Here is a 24,949-nt window from a genome sequence, read left to right on the forward strand (position 1 = left end):
AATAAGCCTAAACAGTATAACAAACATAGAAATGATCCAATGAACACTCAGCTAGATGACCAGAACACCATGACCCTCACTTCTATCCCTTGCAGAAATGCCTTTGTTCTCCATGCTCTGTACCCTTGCTATACACCTTGTTATTCTATTAGATTAATATTACCTAAGTAATTGTAGCAGGCAACCAAGTGTGTTGGGAAATACCTGTAATCCCAGCTGATTATCAGGTGACTGAGATTTTTTCTGATACTCAGGTAGGTGTCAATAATGGCAGAAAACAGTTTGGCTTCATTTAAACATATGAGGTAAAAAAGATGTACAATTTTCAGTAAAACTATCAATGTTCTTATTGTTTTGATCTACAATCTTGGTCAAGTCAGGAACAGGAAGAGGCTGAAGGGTATTCTGGAACGTTATCATTAATTACTTCCACCAGGGCTCTCTGGAAGGAAGTCCCTCTCATGCTTTTCTACCCATATCTCTGCATTGCTCTAGTTTACTATAAGAAGAATCTAGCATTTTGATAGCTTCTAAATAATAATTCTTAAAGAAACAAAGTTAAGCATCTCAGGAATAATATTGTACACCAAAATAAAGGATTGAAATATTTAATTTAATCCAATGGTTGTCACAAACACTTCTTTTACATAAAGTGAAATAATTTATATGCTTTGATTATTTATCCTCATGTTTCAGAGAAGACATCATTGGCACCAGGCAAGGTCATGGTCAGGAGGTTTCCAAAGCAAAATCAGATCATTACTGCTAAAATCAGAAACAAAATTCATCTGTTGTGGGCAACTGTGGGACTGAAGAAAGAGGCAATGGCAAGTGCTCTTGGAGTTCCTGGCAAGAGGTGTGTGAAAGGCAGGATCATTTCCCGGAAGACAGAGACTGGTTCTAGACACAATGACACAGGGAGGATCTGATGCTTGCATGGTCCTAGGAGTTGTGCTCAGGGAATGAGATTAAATGAGTGACCTCTCATCAAACATGAAGAGACTTTGAGGCTCTTCTTATCCCTCTTTGTCCCTGCTTCAGGCAAAATGATAGAAACTCCTCAATTATCCCAAAATAGGCATATAATAATGCAAATTTATTTGTATAAAGAAAGGATCACTGGACAATCCTTAAGATTATACAAGCAAATACATGATGTAGTCATCCCTGATTTCCACTGAGTCATCATTCAGCTTAGGTTTCAGAGTAATGCTGGCTTCATGGAAAGAGTTTGGAATAATATGTTTCCTTTCAGTTTCATGAAAAAATTTGATGGCCATTCGCATAAGTATTTCTCTAAGGTTCTGGTAAGATTGCACAGTAAATCCATTGAGCCTTGGGCTTTTCTTAGCTATTATAGTTTTTATTAGTGGTTTGATTTCAGTTCCTATTATCATTCTGATTAAGTCTTCTATATCAACTTGGCTCAGTTTTGATATGCATATGTGTCTAGGAATTGATCTATTTCTTGTAGATTCTTCAAATTACTGGAATATAACTTTATCAAATTGTTTCTTATAATCTTATGGATTTCAGTGGTGTCATAATTACACCCGTTTCACTTCTGATTACATTGATGTGACTTTCCTCTTTCTTTTGGTGAATTTAGCCAAGAGTGTATCAACTCTTTCATTCATTGATCTTATGTGTTCTGTATTTTATCCTCAATTTCATTGACCTTTGTTCTCATCTTTAGAATTTCTTTCCTTCTACTAGATTTGAGTTGGATTATGCTTGTTTATCTAGGACCCGGAGATGCATCATTAGGTTATTTATTTAGGATCTTTCTATTTCTCTAATGTATGCATTCACTGTTATAAACTTCCTCCTGAGCAGTACTTTCATGTTGCCCCAAGATTCTGATATGTTATATTTTTATTGTCATTTGATTCTTGAATTCTTGAATAGGATCACTTGAATTATTAATGTCTTCCTTCATTTCTTCTATGATCCACTGATGATTTTAGGGTGCATTGTTGAATCTGCATTTGTCTGTGTAGTTTCTATAGTTTCTTTTGCTGTGAATTTTCAGTTCCCTTTCCTTGTGATTTGATAAAATGCGACAGATTATGTCAATTCTTTTCTATTCATTGAGACATGATTTATGGTCTAAAATATAGTCTATTTTGAAGAAGTTCCCATGAGCTTCTGAGAAGAATGTGTATTCTGGAGTTCTTGGATGAAACACTCTGTAGATACCTGTTAAATCTATTTCTTCTATGATGTGGTTTAGTTCTGACATTTCCTTGCTGATGTGTTAGTCCAGCATACAGGTCTACTTGTGAGAATTGGGTATTAAAGTCCCCAACTATATTTCTACTGGGATCTGTTTGCTCTTTATTTCAAGTACTTTGTACTTGATAAAATTAGGTATGCTTATATTTGATACATACATATATATGATTGTTATCTCTTCTTTTTGTATTGTTCCCTTTGCTAATACTTATGGAGTAAACTTCTTCATCTCTTCTACTAGAATTTCTTTGGTCTTGACTTCTTCTCCTTGAGAATAAAAGGCAGCATTTCTTTTGCTATGGGGAAGATGTCTGTCAAATGACATTTTCTCTTCTGTCTTTAAAAAACAACAGAAAATGCAGAATGACCTTGACAGTTCCCCCAAGTTAGACACCAACCCAAGCAGACCCACTACCCACATTCACAGAAGCACAGAGATAAGCCAGAAGCCACCCTTCTGCTCCTACCCCCACTTTGTTTATCAACCAGGCCCAGGCCCATCACTCATGAAACTTTAAAATTTTCCACCCTGTCAATCAGTGCCCCCTTCTCTACCTAAATGTCCCTATAATGATCGCACACACCCTCCTCTCGGACCAATAACATTTTTGCCCTTGGCCTGTCTGCACCCAGATGGCAATAAGCGCATTGCACTCAAAGGTGCCTCATCTGACTTTATAGACCTTTCATAATTGCTGATTTTCCAGTGACTTTAGTGTGGGTAGTTCATTTCTCATAGAAACATTTTAAAATTCTTTTCTATGGATCCTCTTTATAGTGTTACCTGGCCACATAGTAGCTCTTCCAGTAAGACAGAGATTGCTTATTATTTACAGACCTTCCAATTGCTTCCTGGACCCAGTGGTTCACCTTGTACTGACAGAGGGACTCCTATTCAAACAGTGCAGGACTGATTCAACACAGGCTGCTTACCAATCTCAGAAGGGCAGATCTAGGTCCTATTTTCTTTTTTTTTTTTTTCTTAAATTCCTTTATTGGTACATTTTAGGTATACAATACATTTACATTTATCTTTGGGTGCTTGTACCTGTACATGATGTATCTTGGTTCTTATTTTTCCCCAATCCCTGTGCGCCCTTCACCCCTAAGCCCTTCCCTATTTACATACTTCATTTCAGTTTTTTTTCTTTTCTCATAATTTTTCCTTTCCATTCTTTCCTTTCCCCTTCCCCTCCCACCACCCCTACACCTTTGGACCTTTTCCAATTTCAAAGTATCATTTATTAGTTATTAATCCTTTTAAGTCCTTATTTACTCTCTCAGTTTCTCACACTAGAGAAACTATTCAGTATTTACACGTGTGTCTTATTTATTTCACTTAAGAGTATGGACTCAATATGCATCCATTTAGCTATAAATGACTCTAGTTTCTCATTCTTTATGGCTGAGTAGTACTCCATTTTATAAAAACAAAAAAACCTCACCTTCTTTATCCAGTTTCCAGTTGATGGGCACTTGGGCTGTTTCCAAGCTTTAGCTATTACAAATTGTGCCACAATAAACATGGGTACACATATATATCTGTGGTATGATTCTTTCAAATCTTTTGAGAAAATACCCAGCAGGGAAATAGCTGGGTCAAATGGGACGTCTAGCCCTAGGTCTTTGAGGTATCTCCACATTGATTTCCATAGTAGTTGCACCAGTCTGCACTCCCACCAACAACGGAGAATGGTTCCTTTCTCCCCACACCCCCACCAGCATTTGTTATTGGTTGATTTCTTGATAGCAGCCATTCTTTGTGGGGTGAGATGTAATCTCAGTGCTGTTTTCATGTGCATCTCTCAAATGACCAGTGATGTTGAACATGTTTCCATATGTTTATTTGCTGCTTTTACTTCTTTGTCTGACAAATGTCTGTTCATTTTAGATGCCCATTTTTGAATTGGGTCTTTGAATTTGGAGGGGTCTGATTTTTTTCAGTTCTTTATATATTCTAGATAGCAGCCCTTTGTCTGAGCCACAGCAGCTAAACTTTTTTTGCCACATTGTAGGTTGTCTCTTAGCTCTGTTGGTAGTTTCTCTTGCAGTGCAGAAGCTTTTCAATAAGATGAAATCCCATTTGTTGATTCTTTCTGCTACTTCCTGTGCTACTGAGGTTTTGTTCATAAAGTCTTTTCCTATGCCAATATCTTCAAGAGTTCTACCTAACTTATCTTCCAGCAAGTTTACTGTTTCTCTCTTAATATTTAGATTTTTAATCCACTTAGATCTCAGTTTAGTACATGGTCATAGATATGGGTCTAGTTTTAATCTCTGACAGGTTGAAATCCAGTTTTTCCAACACCATTTATTAAATAGGCTATCTCTCCTCCAGTGAGGATGGTTGGCTCCTTTGTCAAAGATGAGGTAGCTGAATATGTCTAGAGTTGTTTCTGTATCTTTTAATCTATTCCACTGATCCTCAGGTCTGTTTCTTTGCCAGTACCATGCTGTTTTTATCACAGTGGCTTTGTAGTATAGTTTCAAGTTGGGGATTGTGATACCCCCCATTATGTCTCTATTGCCTAGAATTGCTTTTGCTATTCTAGGTCTCTTCTGGTTCCAAATGAATTTTTGGATTGTTTTCTCTAGCTCTGTGAAGTATATTGTTGGAATTTCAATCGGCATTGCATTAAATCTATATAGCAATTTTGGAAGTATGGGCATTTTCACTATATTGATTCTTCCTACCCAGGAGCAAGGGATGTCTTTCCATTTTCTTATATCCTCCTCGATCTCCTTTTTCAGGGTGCTGGAGTTTTCAGCATAGAGGTCTTTTGCTTCCTTTGTTAGATTGATTCCTAGATATTTCATTTTTCTGGATGCTATTGTAAAAGGAATTGTTTCCTTAATTTCTCTCTCAATGAGTCTGCTATTTGTGTATAAGAAGGCTATTGTTTTTTGAGTGTTGACCTTATGTCCAGCTACTCTACTGAATCCGTCAATTAAGTCCAGAAGTCTTTTGGTAGAGTTTTTCGGGCCTTCTATGTAAAGTATCATATCATCAGCAAATAATGACAGTTTAACTTTTTCCTTTCCTATCTTTATTCCTTTTATTTCTTTCTCTTTTCTAATTGGTGTGGCTAATGTTTCCAGAACTATATTGAACAGGAGTGATGATAGTGGGCATCCTTGTCTTATTCCTGATTTTAGCATGAAAGTTTTCAGTTTTTGACCATTTAGTATGATGTTGACTGTTGGTTTTTCATAGATAGCCTTAATGAGATTGAGATAAAGACCTTGTATTCCAACTTTTTGTAGAGTTTTTTTTATCATGAATGGGTGTTAGATTTTGTCGAATGACTTTTCTGCATCTATTGAGATGATCATATGGTTTTTGTCCTTGACTCTGTGGTTATAGTGTATTACATTTATTGATTTACATATGTTAAACCATCCTTGCATCCCTGGGATAAATCTGACTTGATCAGGTTGTATGATCTTCTTGATGACCCTCTGTATTCTGTTTGCCAGTATCTTGTTGAGAATTTTTGCATCTATGTTCATTAGGGAGATTGGCCTGTAGTTCTCTTTTTGGGTTGGGTCTTTCCCTGGTTTTGGAATCAAAGTCACGTTTGCTTCCAGGAATGAGTTTGGAAGCCTTGCTTCCCTTTCAATTTCCTTCATGAGTTTAAAGAGTAATGGCATTAGTTCTTCTTTAAATGTCTTGTAGAATTCAGCAGTGAAGCCATCAGGACCTGGACTTTGCTTTGTTGGTAAATTTTTATTACATTTTCAATTTCACTCATTGTTATTGGGGTGTTTAGAATTTCTATACCTTCTTCATTTAACTTTGGCAATTTGTATGTATCTAGGAATCTGTCCATTTCTTCTGTGTTTTCCATTTTATTAGAGAACAGGTTCTCAAAGTAGGTATTGATGATCCTCTGGATTTCTGCAGGTTCTGTTGTGACTTCCCCTTTTTCATTCTTAATTCCATAGGTTTGTGTCCTTTTTTTCCTTTTTTTGATAGGTTGGCTAAAGGTTTATCAATTTTATTTATTCTTTCAAAAAATGATCTCTTTGACTCAATTTTTTGTATCATTCTCTTAGTCTCCACTGCATTGATTTCTGCTCTGATCTTTATAATTTCCTCTCTTGTGCAGGCTTTGGGTTTGTTATTCTCTTTTTTTTCTAGGAATTTGAGGTTCTGCATTAGATTATTTATCTGTGTTCTCTCTGTTTTCCTAATATGGGCATTCACTGCTATGAATTTCCCACGTAGAACTGCTTTCATTGTGTCCCATAGATTCCTAAATGTTGTACTGGCATCATCATTTACTTGTAGAAACTGTCTAATTTCTCCTTTAATTTCCTCTGTCACTCATTGGTTGCTCAGGAGGGTCTTATTCAATTTCCAGGTGTTTGTGGGAGTTTTGCAGTTTCTCATGTTATTGATCTCCAATTTTATTGCACTGTATTCTGACAATATACAGGGGGTAATTTCAATTCTTTTACATTGACTTAGACATGTCCTGTGAGCTAGCATGTGGTCTGTTTTGGAGAATGACCTATGTGTAGCTGAAAAGAATGTGTATTCTGGTTTTCTGGGGTGGAACACTCTGTAATATCTATTAAGTCCATTTGTTCAATAGCTTGGTTCAGTTGTAGAATTTCATTGTTAATATTTTGTCTAGATTATGTTTATTTGTGATAGTGAGATATTGAGGTCCCCCACTACAACTGTATTAGTGTTTATTTGGTTTTTCATGTCCATTAATATTTGTTTTGTATATTGGGGGCATTCGTATTTGGTGCATATATATTTAGGATTGTCATTTCTTCCTCTTGGATTGTTCCCTTCACAAGAATGTAATGACCATCTTTGTCTCTCTTAATAAGTTTTGGTTTGAAATCTACTTTGTCTGCAAATAAGATTGCTACCCCTGCATTTGTCTTGATTCCTGTTGCATGGAGAGCCATTTTCCATCCTTTTACTTTCAGTCTATGAATTTCTTTTTGAGTTAGATGTGTTTCTTGTATACAGCATATTGATGGATTTTGCTTCTTAATCTATTCTGTCAGTCTATGTCTTTTGATTGGTGAATTGAGGACATTAACATTGATAGTTATAATTGAGAGATATTGACTCATCCTTGTCATGATATTTTACTGTTGTTGGCTATTATTTCTTTTTCCCCCTTTCCGTTTAGTTTCTTACCTTGTCTGGTGGCTTCCCTCTGTTGAGCCTCATGGAGTTGCGACCTTCGTTGCCTTTTTCTAGGATATTGCTTAGAATTGTTTGTAGTGCTGATTTGGTGTTCATGAAATTTCTCAGGTGTTCTTTGTCATGGAAGTATCTAATTTCCCCATCAATTTTGAAAGATAATTTTGCAGGATACAACAGTCTAGGTTGGAAGTTATTTTCTTTTAGGGCTTGAAATACTTCACTCTAGGCTCTCTTTGATTTGAGAGTTTGTGTTGAGAAGTCTGCTGTGATTCTGATGGGCTTTCCTTTGTAGGTGATCTGTTTCTTTTCTCTAATTGCCTGTAGGTTTTTGTTCTTCTATTGGATTTCTGGAACCTTGACTATTATATGTCTAGGTGTATATTTTTTTTGACCATGGCTGGGTGAAGTTCTATATGCCTCACTTATCTGTATGTCCATTTCTCCTCCTCTGTCTGGGAAGTTTTCTACTATTACTTCTGTGAACAGTTTTCTTATGTCAGTTATACTTTCTCCTGTTTGTTCGTGGACTCCTATCAGTCTGATATTATTCTTCTTTACATCATCTAGCAGCTGTTGAATTGATTTCTCATGGTCCCTTACTATTTTTAAGAAATCTCTGTTTTCATGGTCCTTCACTGAAATCCTGTCTTCTATATCTGATATTCTATCTTCAGATTCTCTTAATCTGCTCTGCATGCTTTCAATGGAGTTTTTAATCTCCTGAATATCTGTTAGAATCTGTTTCATGGATTCCATTTCTTTCTTATGTTGGGCATTCCTGGCTTTCAGCATGTTTCTGAGCTCATCTATTTTTTTATCTGTTTCTGCTCTAGAGCCTCTAATCATGTCTTTCACTCTATTCACCATCTCTATAGTTATCTGGGAGATTATTTCTGCTTTGAATTTTTCTAGAGCCTCATTCATCTGTTTTGTTACTTCCTTTCCTATTGGTTCAGGGTGTCCAGGTGGTTGATTATCAGACTTTTGCACCTCATTTCCCCCAGAAATTGCCTTTTGTGGGGTGGAAGTCTGGGTTTGTGACTTGCTTAAATGCCTTATCATTTTTGTTTTTGGTACTCTCCCTGGTTTAGTTCCTGGGTTGATATTATGAAGTTGTTTATTGTAAGTATCTTTGTTGATCTATTTAAAACCCTTATTAAATGATTGCTTCTCAGACATGTCTACCAGCTATAGCTGGTCTTTAGGTTTTGAGTCTCTAATGACTCTGAGGCTATCTCATTTTTATTATACCAGGAAGTAAAACTGTTTAGATCAATCACAACACCTTATCCTAAGTCATACAATCTGCAACACCATAGCATCAAATACTTCTTAAAGAATGATAATTTGTGGTGGTTATTAATCTATCACCTTTAAAAAATAAAGGGCTTCCTTCAAGGTGTGTCTCTGCTGTCACAATAGACAATGTGGGCAGCAGTGTGCAGTTATAAGTCAATGAGTCTCAGTAAGCTAGTCTCAGACCTGTGAGATTCAGGCAGATTCCTGGTTGCAAGTCCCAAGTTGAGCTCCCTGCCCTCCTGCAGGGTTGCACTCTTCAAGTTTCTACTGCAGGTTTCAGCTGCTTTTCCCCTGAAGAAAGTCCAGTTTCTGATGGGAGCTGATAATCCCTCCAACTTACCAATCATGGTGGTCTGGTGTGCCTTTATTGCAGAAATTCCCTTCACTTTTCCAGTGTGCTTCTTTTCATCAGGGAACCTGAGACAGGCACTCTCTCTGTTGTTCACTTCTGGAGCTCAGGACAATGGCTTTTGTCCCCCTGTGCCTCTGCAATGTGTAACCAAGTAGTTGCACAGCCAACAGGCCAGAGGCCGGGGGGGGGGGGGTGTTGTTGGAGGCACCCTCGTGGCTCAGCCTTCAGCTGGTGGGCCTGCCCGGTGTGTGGGGGGTCCTCCTCACCCTGTCCTGGTGGCTGGTGGAAAGTGGTGGAGCAAGCCAGAGCAAGCAGGTCCCCTAGGTCCTATTTTCACCTGGGCAGGAGACTATGAGACATCTTTCTGCTGTGCTGTTCCTCCACAAGTCGGGTCATGAACCAGCTTGCAATTTTTTCAGCAACTGACAGAATACACCCCTGGCTGTCTCTTTTGTTGTAACTGCTGGAGCTCATATTTGTGCTTAGGAGGATCAGGGAGGAATAAATTCACCCCATTCTGTCTCAACTGTCAGTCTCTCCTTCATATTTACATATAAAAAATGAAACACTATACAAGAAGTTTCTTATCTTTATCTTTTGAGTGTGTAAAATTTTCTAAAGAAAGAATATTCCCAGAATTTCAAATACAGCTTGTATGGCTGGGTACAGGCAACAAATGAGTGAAAGAAGGACTCTGAAATCAAGATAACAAGACCTAGTAAACATGATGGAGACTAAGTACTAGCTGGCCTCAATTCTATTTCAGCTCTTAAGCCCCAGATATGGTTCTGTCTAGATGAGCAACCTGGACGTAAAGAACTTCAGGTCCCTCTCATCTCTCATCTCTATGAGCTGAAATCTTTTTCTTTTAAATGTAGCTAAATATGGAAAATCAGCCAGGCTTCATTTATATGTTCCTTTTAGCAGTGAGGCAGTGAGTTCAGAGAGGGCAAGGTGCAAAGACCAGTACTAGCATATGTTCTTTCATGAGAACCACAAGTAATCATTTGTTCATTGATAATTTATTTGTTTATTGTTGCTGGATAATGAAATATATTTTGTATGGCTACCTGTTGCCATTATCCTATTCTTAAAAGATAAAAGGCAAAATGAGCGAACTGTACATTCATGCTGCTCAGATACTCATTCAGAAATATCTGCTGATAAATACAGATTTTAAAATGTGAGTATGTAACTTGAGAGGCCAACCATAGAATGTGTTCGGTCTCAATGTGTAAGGTATCAACACTGATTCCCAGTGAATCTGCCCAGGAGATTTGAGACCATTGTTTAAACACCATCACCCCCAAAGTCTTGGGGATCTTTCCCTTATTTTGCCTCTATGGGCAAATACCAGTTATTCTGAAAACTTTTGTTCTTCAATATGTTGAGCAAATATAGACCACAAGGGTGGTCATCTTGTCTCTGTTTATTGTGCTGTGTAATTAGACGAAGAAATTCTAGTTTGTTTCTTTCCTATGAAGCAACATATTGGACAGTAGATAAGTCTTCTGAGTTTGCACCACTGACCCGGGCAGAATCTCTGGATTCAACACTTTTTAGACTCTTGCTTGGTTAACAGCACTGTATCTCATTTCCTAGAGCCTCCAGGCTTGTACCGTGGGCTTTGATAAGCAGGTGACTGGAGAACCCTTTGTTACAGCATGAGAGACTCTTGACACCAAAAATAAGCTTAGATCCAAATTGAGCAGAAAGTATAAATTTAATGACAAAATATCCTTAAAGGGAGAAAAATATAAGCCAATTCAGCAACTTAGGAAAAATGAACCACAGCCTATGTCTTTGGGAGGTTTTCTGAGCAGTGGCCCCAGCATGGAGGCAGCTTCAGGCCTCAGTGAATGGGTGATGCTAAGACTAACAAGGGTCTCAGAAAACCATTGGCTCCAGCTGCCTGGATTGCCACTGAAGAAACTGTGGCTGTAAGTGTTTCCCAAGACTGCCCAGGAAATGGGTCTAGTAGTCTGACCTCAATCAAAGCAACCTGAGGGATAAGGTCTCAGCCTCCAGAACCCTGCTGAAACCTGTGGTCTAACTGCTCCTCTTCTCTTTCTCTGTAATTCTCACATTTTTTCCTCTATAAGTGTCCCTCCAACTGCTGTCCATATGACCACACCTCTTTTCCCCCTCAATTTGAACCACTTTTCATTAACTCTAGCACCTTCCCCACTTCTTTTTTGGTGTACTATAAAATCTGTTAGTATCCTTACCCTTATTAAACCAGACACTTTGCTTTCAATCTTTTTTTCAATTTTATGAGCTGATATATGAAATAATTTCTATTTATCTCTCTAACATATAGTACATTAATTAAATTGCTGAATGACCCTGTTTCATTTACCCTCTGATTTGAGCCCTGGAGGAGACAATGTTCTTTCTCCCTGATCCATACTGTTCCTCTTCTTTCTTTTGTCCCTGAGTCCCTCTTATCCCTTTCTCCTTGCTTCTTTCATTACTTTTTGCCCTCAACCCCTCTCTTATTCCTTTCTCCCTCCTTCCCTGCTTCTCTCCTCCTTCTTCCCTTCCCCTTCTTCCTGGTTCTTCCACTCCCTCCCTCCCTCCATTCTTCTTTCTTTCCTCCCTTCCTTTCTCTCTTCACCAATTAAGATTCTATTTAATACTACAAACCTCAAATAAAAGAAATGCATAATGCTCACTGTTTACTGCTCTCAGCTTTACTCTGTCCATGATAGCAAGTCAAAAACAACTGTGCAGATGCCTTTCCCCAGCTGAGCCTTTCTTTGAAAAGCTAAAATTTGCTGCACCAACCCACTGACACAGACACTGGAATGCAGTCTGCACTGGAATGTAGAAAAGGAGGCTGGTGCCAGAATGGCTATGGTTGGTGGAGGGATTTGAGAGATTGAGAAACTCAGGAAGCAATTGGGCTTACTAAGTTCAACTAGAATATTCTAAAGTCCAAGGCCTAGGACTATCTGGGGAGAGGACTAATGAGATTCCACAGGAAGAGCAGAGATGCCTGATTTTTACACCATGGGGGTCCACTTTACTACAGACCCATTTTTCTCTGTGCTAGTTAAAAATATTAGCAAAAGTCCAGCTGAATAAGGGTCTACACATACAAGCCACAAACTATAGCCTCTGTAGGAGGCAAAAGAAGTGTTTCCTTAGACAAAGTGTTTTCAAAAGCAGTACAAACAGGCAATTGTGGGGTGAAGAACTCCACTTTCTATCCTACTGATGCAGGTGCCATAGTGAAAATCTGAAGTATATATGGAAAGCTGTAACATCTGTAATTAATGAGTAATAAGGATTATTCTCTTGTTATCCTTATTTTGATTCATTTTTTATTCATTAATTTTATTGGTACATTTTAGGTATACAATATGCTGGCATTCCTCATTGGGAATTTGTTGCTTTACATGATATATCTTGGTTATTTTTTTCCCATTCCCCTGCCCTCCCTTCAACCCCTCCACCCCTTCCTATTTACAAAGACTTTGTTTCCATATTTTCCTTTTCTCCTATTTATTCCATTTCCTTCTTTCCTTTCCCCACCCCTCCCCCTTCCACTTCCTCTTTGGATTTTTTAATTCATCTTTATAACAGCATCAGGAACCATTTGCAAAACCTGCCTATTGTGAGGTTAATCAGGTTCAGCACAGCCCAGGTCATGAATTCCCACCTTGTCTTCCAGGAAAGATCCTCATGGCAGAGGCTTTCTTGCATTCCCTGCTCTCAGCATCATGATAGAATAATATTCCACTAAGACTATAGAAGAGTCCTAGTGAGGAAGAATTAGAAATGAAGGCTGGGGTCCACCACATATGACTCTTCTTTTGTTGTGGATAGTTAGGTTTGTCAACTAAACACTGTTCTTCAGATTGAGATCAGCTAACCCTTGAGTTTCCTCAGATAATTCCAGGTTTAATGACTTTGTAAGTAATTGTCTGGACTGCTATACCTGCCTTGATAGTTACAGCTGAGATTCTGGTAGGATGTATGAAACATATGCAGCATGTTTATCAAAATGTATTGCTTTCTGAATTAATTACATTTCACACTTGCCGGGAGCATTTAGAGAGGAGAAGAAATGCTTGAGCAATGAGAACCAGATTAAAACTTGTTTTGTCTGACATCTTTTAACGTACTTCATGTTTTATTTACCTGCTGCTGCGTCTGTGTGTACATAAGAAACCCCCAAAGTCCTTGTGTTAAGAGTTTGGCTCCAAGCCTGTGGTGCTATGGGGAGCTGGTGGATCTGTTAAGAGGTGGTGTCCAGTTGGAAGTCTTCCAGCTACAGCAGCCTGACCTCGAAGAGCATATCGAAACCCTGGCACTGCTTTCTTCTCCCTTTGTTTCTTGGCCATGATAAAGGGAGCAGATTGTTCCACATGGTGCTCTCCGCCATAACGTGCTGGCTCTCCACTGGCCAAAAGCAACAGGGACACTAAACAATGGAATGGGGTCTGTGAAACTGTGAGCCAAATTGAACCTTTCCTTCACCCTCCTACACAGTTGGTAGGAAAGTAAGCTACTGAACCACTGTGTAAATCAGTATGGAAACTCCAACTCCTCAAAAAACTAAAAATAGAAATACTACTTGATCCTGCTATACCACTCCTGAGTGTGTAATGGGAAACATTAAAGTCAGCACATCACAAAACCTAAGCAGTTCAAACAGCCTAGATCTTCCTCAACAGATGAATGGATCAAGAAATGAAATCATGTCACTTGCAGGAAAATTGATAATTATATTAGAGACCATCATGATACATTATGGTGACCAACTCATAATGTGAATTTCTGCATGTTTTCGTCTATAAGAGAAATCAAATAAATGAAATAAGGGTACAATGACAAGAATCTAAGAGGTAGACTTTGGGATAAAGGGAGGCAAATAAGAGGGAGGGGAAAGAAGGTTGATATTGTGATCGGAAAAGATGAAGATGTGTTAAATGCATGTAGCAATCTGCCAAAATTTCCCTCACCATTATGTATTACCAACATGCACTAATAATAAAAAAATGAATAAACAAACAAAAACCCACAAATAAATTCTTTCTCTTCTTAGGGTTTTATCTTAGGTATGTTGTTATAGTAACAGAACTTTGAGTTGCCTAGCATAACGGATATTTTATTTACTTACAATACTGTGCAATAGGAACTGAGACAGGGTATCATGGGGAAGGCTTGTTTCTGCTTTGGATGCTATCCTCTGAGTTGCACAGCTGAAGAAGATGACTTTATGCACATGTCTCATGTTCATCCTGCAAGGGTATCCAGAATGCTTTGGGGCTGGCTACATTTACTTATCAGGTCAAATGACAGGGCCATGTTTCCAGCTGTTGATTTACTTTTTGGGGTCTTTTTTGTTGTGGGCTTTCCTTTTCATGTACACTTCCCTATGGTTTCCTATCAAAGCAGTAGGATTTTTTTTTTTAATGTGGAGGATGTGGGTTCACAAGAACACAATTTAAAGCTATCAGACCTGCTTAAACTTTAAGCCACCGATAGTCTCAATATCACTACTTTTTTTTTTGTTTTGAGACAAAGTATCACTATGTAATTCAGGCTGGCCTTGTACTCAGTATGTCGCCCAGGCTGGCCTTAAACTCTTAGTGATCCTCCTGCCTCAGCCTCCCAAGTCCTGGGATTATAGGTGTGCACCACTATGCCTGGCATTACTTTTTTAATTAACTGATTTTTTATGCTTATTTTAAACTTACAGAAAAATTAAGCATATTCACAGAGTTCACATATACACTGTTTCCCCCTTACCACCAGAATTTTCCCTACTATTAACATCTTGCTTTAGTGTGTTACAGTTTTACATTTTGTTTTGTTTTTGTGTTTTGTTTTTGGTACTGGGGATTGAACTTGGGACCTTGCACTTGCAAGGCAGGTGGTGGAACCACTGAGCTAAATCCCTAGCCCCAACATTTTGTTAACCAATATAGATACATCATTAATTAAGTTTAGAATTTACATTAGGCTTTACTCATTTTATTATAGTTTTATGGGGTTTAATAAATGTATACTGTCATGTATCCACCAGTACAGTGTAACATAGGAAAGCTTCACTGCCCTAACAATTCCCAGTGCTTTACTCCTTAGTATTCTCTATCCTCTTCCATTCCTGGAAGCCCTGCCAATCACTTACATTTTTACCATATCCATAGTTTTATTTAATGCATAGCCTTCTTCAGATTGGCTTCTTTCACTTAAAAATACACATTTAAAGTTCACTTTCCTTTCAGAGTTTGATTGCTCATTTGTTTTGGTGCTGAAAAAATTCCATAATGATGATGGACTTTTTTTTCTTCCAATTTTCAACAATTATGACAAAAGTTTATGTAAACATTTTTGTGGAGGTATCTGTATAGACACAAGTTTTCACCTCATTTGGTTAAATAGCTGGGAGCAAAATTGCATGGTAAGTTTATATTTAATTTTACTACAAAATCACCAAGCTGTCCCCCTAAAATGTCAGTACTATTCTGTATTCTTCCAAAAACTGAGAGTTCCTGATTCTCTCTGTCTTCAGCAGTGCTGTGAATTTCACCCATTTTATTAAATAGCTATCTCATCATTGTCTTAATGTACAATTCCCTTAAAAATGTCTGATGTTGCACATGTTTTTGATTTGCTTATTTGCCACTTATATATCTTCTTTGGTGGAGTCTCTGTTCAGATGCTTTGGTGACTTTTTACTTTCGTTGTTTAATTTCCTTAATACCGAATGTTAGAGTTCTTTGTGTGTTTTGGATACAAGTCCTTGTTATATGCGTGTTTTGGAAATATCTTCCCCCCCTCATATGTGGAATTGTGTTTTAATTCTCTTAGCAGTGTCAATTGCAGCAAGAAGTTTATGGTTTTAATTATGCTTATTATCAATTTTTTTTCTTTCTTAGATCACAGTTTTGGTATTCTGTCTAAAGGTTCATCATAAAGCTCAAAGTCACCAATATTTTCTCCTGTATTTTCTTCTAAGTTTTGTAGCTTTACCTTTTAGGTTTAAATCTATCATTAACTTTGAGTTAACTTTTTGAAAGGTATAACATTAGCATCTTGTTACATAGTTGTCCAGTTACTTTAGCATCATTTATTGAAAAAAATATATTTTGTCCACTGAGCTGCCCTTGCTCCTTTGTCAAAGATCAGTTGGTTATACATGTGTAGGTCTATTTCTAGGCTCCTTTTTAGTCTATAGATTTTATTGCCCATTCTTTCACGAATAATATGTTGCTTTGATTACGGCAGCATTGTGTTGCATTTTAAAGTTGGGTAGTATCACTTTCTACAAATGACTTAGATGGGGGAAAAGAAAAAAGTGATAGACACAAGGGAGTACCATTCAGCAATAAAGAAGGATAAATTTGTGTCATTTGTAGGGACATTGATCTTCCTTGAGACAATAATGCTATGTGAAATAAATCCGTCAGAGAAAGTTAAATACCACATGATTTGATTTATACAGGAAACTCAAAATATACATAACTTAAAGGCAAAATCAAAGAGATATGATAGGAAACAGGGAAGTGGAGTTTGAGAGACAGGAAGGAGATCTAGAGATAGAGGAAGAATGTAAGGCAGGCCAAGGGGAAAAGGAAGGAAAAATGACTACTTTGTATTGCAAACCTAGCAGTTTTCCAAAGAGATTGAACACTGTAGGAGAGTTCTGTCCACTCCACATCCTTGCCAATTTGGTGTACTCTTTCTTTCTACTTTATTTATTCCAATGGCTATTATATAGTATGTCTTTGTGTTCTGAAATCACAGTACTATAATGACTAATGGTGCTGGGCATTTTGTTATGTGCTTGCTGGTCATTTGTACCTAGTCTTTAAAGAAGTGCTGGTATAAATATTTTGCCTATTTATTCATCTTTTCCTTTTTCAGTTGTAGTTTTTGTCTATTCTATATACAAATACCTTTTGTTCCATTGTTTATTGGTACATTTTATGTATACAATACAGTAACATTCATCATTAGGATCTTGTACCTTTACATGATGTATCGTGGTTCTTATTTGGAAAGAAGGGAAAAGAAAAAATAAGAAAAAGAAAATATGGAAACAAAGTCTTTGTAAATAGGGAAGGGTGGAGGGGGTGAAGGGAGGGCAGGTGAATGGGGAAGAAATACATATACCTTTTAAAAACTACCTTGTCTCTATCTTCTCCCAATCTATGGCATGTTTAGATTCTCAGTGCTGTCTGTTGATGAGTTTTGTAGGTTATCTGTACAAGGACACTTACCTCCTAATTTACATTTTTGAGTAGTGGACACCTCTTGACGTAATGAGGATGACTTACCAAGTATACTGATTCAGTAATGAGGCCCACACAAGGCTCAAAGCATCCATTTCTGTAGGGCCTAGAAGGGCTCATTATTGATGAAAAAATAAAATAATAGCAGTTTAATTTTCCTGAATCTGCATCTCACACACTTTCTATGTTTTCCACATCTAGGTCAAAGTCCAAAGTTAGCCCGACTAAATGGAAAGCACTCTGTGTCTTGTTTAAAAATTCTTAGTTTTTGCACAACATCAATTTTTTTAAAAAAGAATTGCTTTGTGGATGGAAAAATAGAGTTCCGGTGTCTTATTGAAAGTCTTCTTGGAGTCGCATGGAACACAAGCCGAATCAGCCCGCTGCAGACAAGCAGGACTGTGCATGCCCTACCGAGGTCCTGAGCCATGCAGAAGACACCGAATCACCCCGCTGCAGACAGGCAGCCACCTGATTCCATAATACAAAGACGCAGAGGACACCAGACCATCAGACCAAGGTACTGACTCCCACTGTTCCCGGCCCAGAGGTAGGGGCATCTGAGCCGTCGTCCCACTGCTCCTGGTCCAGAGGAAGGGGCTTCCTGGTCAAGATCCCTCCTGCTGCTCCCAGCCCAGAGGAAAGGGCTTTTGGGCCACCTTCTGTCCTGCTGCTCCTGGTCCAGAGGAAGGGGTTTCCTGGCCACCATCCCTCCTGCTGCTCCCAGCCCACAGGAAAGGGATTTGGGGTCACCTTCCTTACCGCTGTTTGCGGCCCATGTCCCACCTCTACCAGCTCAGAGGAGGTAATCTGTGCAGGCATTAACAGCCCCCTGCCCCAGTCAAAATGAGAAAACATGTAAATGAGACTCAAAACCAGACTTCCAGATCACCTACAGCAACCCCAAAGGGAAATGAGATGGAACACTCTGATACTCAACCACCTGGACCCACTGAACTGGCAACAAAAGGGGATCTGGAAAAAATGAAAGCATTTATCTGAAATTATTTCTCAGATAACAGGAGAAATTGTGCCCCTAGTGCAAGACATGATTAATAAATCTAGAGAGGAGCTCAGGAACATGATGGAATCCCAACATAAGAAACAAATGGAATCCATAAAACAGATGCAAAGAGATTTCCAGGACATGAAAAACTCCACTGAAAGTCTACACTGCAGAATGAGCCAATGTGAGGAAAGAATTTCAATATAGAAGATAAGATTGCAATTAGTGACCAGGAAAACAAAAATTGCTTCAAAATTATAAGGGAACATGAGAAATCAATCCAGCAGCTGCTAGATGCTGCAAAGAAGAATAGCATAAGACTGATTGGGCTCAATGAAGCAACAGGAGAGAGTGGAGATGACATAAAAAACCTCTTCACAAAATTATGACAGAAAACTTCCCAAGCAGGGGAAAAGAGCTTGACATACAGATAAGTGAGGCATATAGGACTCCAAATAGTCTTGATCAAAAAAAATCTACACATAGGCATATAATTGTTAAGATTCCAGAAACACAACAGAAGAACAAAGTTCTCCAAGCAGTCAGAGAAAAGAAACAAATCACATACAAAGGAAAGCCCATCAGAATCACAGCAGACTTCTCAACACAAACAATCAAGGCAAGAAGAGCTTGGAGTGACATATTCCAAGTCCTAAAAGAAAACAGCCTCCAACCCAGATTGATGTACCCTGCAAAACTATCTTTCAAAATGGATGGAGAAATATGATACTTTCATGACAAAGACCCCCTTAGGAACTTCATGAATACCAAACCAGCACTCAAAAAATTTTTACTCAATATCCTAGGAACAGACATTGAGGATCACAACCCCAGGAAGCAAAGCAGAATGAACCCATCGGGTGCAACAAGAAATTAAATGTAAAGGGGGAGAACTCAACAAAAAGAAAAAGTCATGGCAATGATAAGTCAATATGTTTCAGTTATAACCATCAATGATAATGGTCTCAATTCACCAATCAAAAGAAATAGACTGGCAGAATGGGTCAAGAGGCAAAATCCAACAATATGCTGCATACAAGAAACACACTTAATTCAAAAGGAAACTCATAGACTGAAAGTTAAAGGGTGGAAAACAATACTCCATGTAACAGGAACCCGAAAAAAAGCAGGAGGAGCTATTCTCTTGGCAGATCAAGTAGATTTCAAACCAACACTGATTAAGAGAGACAAAGAAGGACATTACATCCTTGTAAAGGGAAGAATCCAAGAGGAAGAGATGACAATCATAAATATCTATGCACGAAACACTAGTGCGCCCAACTATATAAAACAAATACTAACGAACATGAAAAGTCATATATGCACCAATACAATTGTAGTGGGGGACCTCAACACCCCACTGTCACAAATAGATAGATCAACTAGACTAAAAATAAGTAATGAAATACTAGAACTCAATCGAACTCTTGAACAAATGAACTTAACAGATGTTTACAGAGTGTTCCACCCCACAAAATCAGAATACACATTCTTCTCATCTGCACATGGGTCATTCTCAAAAATAGATCACATACTCACACATAGAACATGTTTAAGTAAGTGCAAAGGAATTGAAGTTATCCCCTATACATTATCAGAACATAGTGCGATGAAGTTGAAGATCCATAGCAAAAGAAACTCAAAAAATTTCATAAACATGTGGAAATTGAACAACACACTTCTGAATAACTAATGGGTCACAGAGGAAATTAAAGAAGAAATCAGACAGTTCCTTCAATTAAATGAAAATGACAATAAAACATATCGGAATCTATGGGACACAATGAAAGCTGTCTTATGAGGGAAATTTATAGCAGTGAATATGCATATTAGGAAAACAGAATGAGCCCAATTAAACAACCTGATGCTGAACCTCAAGCTTCTAGAAAAAGAAGAGCAGGACAACCCCAAAGCTCATACAAAGGAGGAAATGATAAAGATCAGAGGAGAATTCAATGCAATGGAGACTAAGAGAATGATACAAAAATCAATGAAGCCAAGAGTTGGTTCTTTGAAAGAATCAACAAAATTGACAAACCTTTAGCCTACCTTGTCAGAAAAAGGAAAGAAAAGGCCCAAATCCATGCAACTAGGAATGAAAAAGGTGAAATTACAACACACCCAGCAGAAGTCCAGAGGATCATCAATACCTACTTCCAGAACCTATACGCCAATAAGATGGACAACACAGAAGAAATGGACAGATTCCTAGATACCTATGAATTACCAAAGTTGAATGAAGAAGACCTAAAATTTCTGAACAACCCAATATCAACCAATGAAATTGAAAATGTAATTAAAAACATCAACTAAGAAAAGCCTGGGCCCTGATGGCTTCACTGCTGAATTCTACAAGACATTTAGAGAGGAACTCCTGCCACTACTGTTTAAACTCTTCAATGAAATTGAAAGGGAAGCAATACTCCCAAATTCATTCCTGGAAGCAAGCATCACCTTGATCCCCAAAGCAGAGAAAGACCCAACTGAAAAAGAGAACTATAGGCCAATCTCACTAATGAACATAGATGCAAAAATCCTTAACAAGATACTGGCAAACAGAATACAGAAGATCATCAAGAAGATCATACACCCTGATCAAGTGGGATTCATCCCAGGGATGCAGGGATGATTCAATATACAAAAATCAATTAATGTAATACACTATATCAATAGAGCCAAGGACAAAAACCATATGATTATCTCCATAGATGCAGAAAAAGCATTTGACAAATCCAACACACATTTATGATAAAAAGCCTACAAAAAATTGGAATAGATGGTCCCTACCTCAAACTGATAGAAACCATCTATGAAAAACCAACAGCCAATATCACACTAAATGGTCAAAAACTGAAATCCTTCACACTAAAATCAGGAACAAGACAAGGATGTCCACTATCACCACTCTTGTTCAATATAGTTCTGGAAACATTAGCCACAGCAATTAGACAAGAGAAAGAAATAAAAGGAATAAAGATAGGAAATGAAGAAGTCAAATTGTCATTATTTGCAGATGACATGATACTCTATATAGAAGACCCCAAGAAGTCCACCAAACATCTTCTAGACTTAATAACCAAATTCAGTCAAGTAGCTGGTTACAAGGTTAACACACAAAAATTAATAGCATTCCTCTACACCAATGACAGACTCACTGAGAGAGAAATAGGCCAAATAATTCCTTTCACAATAGCATTCAAAAAAATGAAATACCTAGGAATCAACCTAATGAAAGAAATCAAAGACCTCTTCTCTGAAAACTATGGCACTCTGAAAAGGCAGATTTAAGATGATATCAGAAAATGGACAGACATCCCCTGCTCCTGGGTAGGAAGGATTAATATAGTGAAAATGGCCATACTTCCAAAACTGTTATATAGCTTTAATGCAATTCCAAGTGAGATCCCAGCAACATACTTCATAGACCTCGAGAAAACAATCCAAAAATTCATTTGGATCAGGAAGAGACCCAGAATAGCAAAAGCAATTCTAGGTAACAGAGACATGGCAGGGGGTATCATAATCCCCAACTTGAAACTATACTACAAAGCTACTGTGATAAAAACAGCATGGTACTGGCAAAGAAACAGACTTGAGGATCAGTGGAACAGATTAGAAGATGCAGAAACAACTCCAGGCACACTCAGCCATCTCATCTTCAACAAAGGAGCCAAACACCCTCACTGGAGGAAAGATAGCCTCTTTAATAAATGGTGCTGGAAAAATTGGGCTTCAACTTGCCAAAGATTAAAACTAGACCTATATCTCTCACCATGCCCTAAACTAAAATCAAAATGGATTAAAGATCTAAATATTAAAATAGAAACTGAACCAGTTGGAACAGAGGTTAGGTAGAACCCTTGAAGACATCGGTGTAGGAAAAGATTTTATGAACAAAACCTCAGTTACCCATGAACTAGCACAAACAATCAACAAATGGGATCTCTTCTTATTAAAAGGCTTCTACACAGCAAGAGAAACCACCAGCAGTGTGAAGAGACAACCCACAATGTGGGAAAAAATCTTCACCTGCTCTTCCTCAGACAAAGGTCTACTATCCCAAATCTATAAAGAACTTAAAAAGATCAGACTTCCCAAATTTAAAGACCCAATCCAAAAATGGGCATCTGAAATGAACAGACATTTCTCACACAAAGAAGTAGAAATAGCAAATAAATATATGAAAAAATGCTCAACATCACTGGTCATTCAAGAGATGCAAATGAAAACAACGCTGAGATTCCACTTCACTCCAGAAAGAATGGCTGCTATCATGAAATCAACCAATAACCAATGCTGGTGGGGCTGTGGGGAAAGAGGAACCCTGCTCCACTGCTGGTGGGAGTGTAGACTGGTGCAACCACTGTGGAAATCAGTATGGAGATACCTCCAAGAACTAGGACTGGAAGTCTCATTTGACCTCCCTATTCCACTGCTAGGGATCTTCCCCCCAAAATTAAAAGAATCATACCACAGTGATACATGTGTACCCATGTTCATAGCAGCGCAGTTTGTAATAGCTAAAACTTGGAAACAGCCCAAATGCCCATCAACTGGAGACTGGTTAAAGAAAATGTGTTTTTTTTATAAAATGGAGTACTACTCAGCCATAAAAAATGAGAAATTAGAGACATTTATAGCTAAGTGGATGCACATTGAGGTGATATTCTTAAGTGAAATAAATAGGACACACATGTGTAAATACTGAATAGCTTCTCTGGTGTGAGAAACTGAAAGTGTAAATAAGGACTAAATGTATAATAGGTAATGTGAAACAGGAAGAAAAGGGGCAAAGGGGAAGGAAGTGGGAGGGCTAAGGGAAAGGATAGAAGGGAATGGGATTAATATGAGAAAGTGGAAAAATAGGAACAAAATCTTTGTAAATAGGGAGGAATGGAGGGGTTGAAGGGAGAGCTGGGCAAGGGTGAAAAAATAAGAACCAAGAGAGAATATGTAAAGGTGCAAATTTCCAATGATGAATGTCATTATATTGTATACCTAAAATGTACCAATGATTAGAATGAATAATCAATAATGTAAAATAGGAAGAAAAGGTCCAAAGGGGTAGGGGTAGTGGGAGGGGCAGGGGAAAGGAAAGAAGGGAAAGGAAAAATGATGAGAAATGGAAAAAATGGAAATAAAGACTTTGTAAATAGGGAAGGGTGGAGGGCGTGAAGGGAGGGCTAGGAATGGGGAAAAAATAAGAACCAAGATGCATCATGTAAAGGTACAATTCCCAATGAGAAATGTAATTGTGTTGTATACCTACAATGTACCAATAAAAGAATTTAATACATAAAAAGAAAAAATAGAAAATGTCTTCTTGGGCCCCACGTGTATTCTGGCTGGAAAGCAGGCGTGAGAGCCGCCGATTCGGGCTGTGAGCCTGTGGGGTCTGGAGTACGGAGGTCTTCCATGGACTCTAGGAAGTCACGATGCCTAAAGCACCAAAGGGAAAAAGCACAGAATGAGAAAAATAAATCATCCACCCATATAGTAGAAAAGCTGCTCAAATTACAAGACAGGGCAACAAACAAGAAAAGAAGGAAAAATTGAAGAATGAAAAGGCTTTACGTCTCAACCGTATTGGTGTAAAACTGCAGTGGTTTCAAAACGAGCTGGATCCCCAGAAGGTGAGATATTTAAAGAAAGACGCTTGTGAATTAATTGAAAGGCATTTAAATCAATTCAGCAGTGAGCTGGAACAGATTGAGTTACACAACAGCATCAAGGACAGGCAGGGAAGGCGTCACCAAGCCCGGGAGATGGTCATCAAGCACAAGATGGAGAGCGAATGACAGCAGTAAGAAGGCTACGGCCTTGAGATTCCAGACATTTTACATGCAAGTAGTCTGAAAACCTTTAGGGAATGGGATTTGGATCTGAATACACTGCCAAACATTAGAAGGAGAAAACTTTGTGCTAATGGTGCAGTTGCTAAGAAGCACAAGAAGAAAACACAGAATTTAATTGTAGACAAAGATTTAGGGCAATTGGAACTAAAAGGCGAATCAAGTGACTCAGATGAGGAAATGACTCCTGTGGCCTAATTGTCCTTACTTGAGTTGGAAATAAGTAATATGGGAACTTGAAGTCACACTCATTACTCATGAGTAATAATTATCTAGTGTTTGCTCTTTAACTCATTCTCTCTCATAATGCGAATCACATTTGCAGTTTCAAATATGGTATTGTAATTTTTATTTAAAAATGAAAGTTGCATTTCATTTATATTCTTGCTGAAATAGAAGATATATTCTGTTTTCATTACTATAACAGAATACCAGAGAAAAGAAGTTTATTTAGCTCACAGTTTGGAGGCTGAATGTCTAGACAGCACAGTGCTGGCTCTGGCAAGGCCTCCTCTTGCTGGTACACATCATGGTGCATGGTGATCACAGTGGTGGGAGGGCACAAGAGAGGGGAAGATCACATGGCAAGACAGGAAGCCAGAAAATGGGAAGGTCCAGTAATGACACCCCACCAGGCCCTATCTCTTGAAGGCCCGAGAGAATTAAATGATTTCAGTTTAGTGCCATTTGATTACTATATTATTTTCTGCTTTCTCATTATGAAAAGTGATAGGCTTTATTCAGACCTAAAGGTTAGAGAACTAATGATTATGGCCCCCTCCC

The 24,949-nt window shown here is 38.2% G+C and overlaps 1 pseudogene; it reads left to right on the forward strand.

The window, feature by feature from the left end:
- Positions 1 to 23,749: 23,749 nt before the first annotated feature.
- On the forward strand, positions 23,750 to 24,364 carry LOC101704498 (translation machinery-associated protein 16 pseudogene; annotated as a pseudogene).
- Positions 24,365 to 24,949: the final 585 nt, after the last annotated feature.

This window comes from Heterocephalus glaber, unplaced genomic scaffold (genome assembly GCF_053883595.1).
Source record: "Heterocephalus glaber isolate CG9 unplaced genomic scaffold, H.glaber_assembly_v1.0 deba00000331, whole genome shotgun sequence".
NCBI lineage: Eukaryota > Metazoa > Chordata > Mammalia > Rodentia > Bathyergidae > Heterocephalus > Heterocephalus glaber.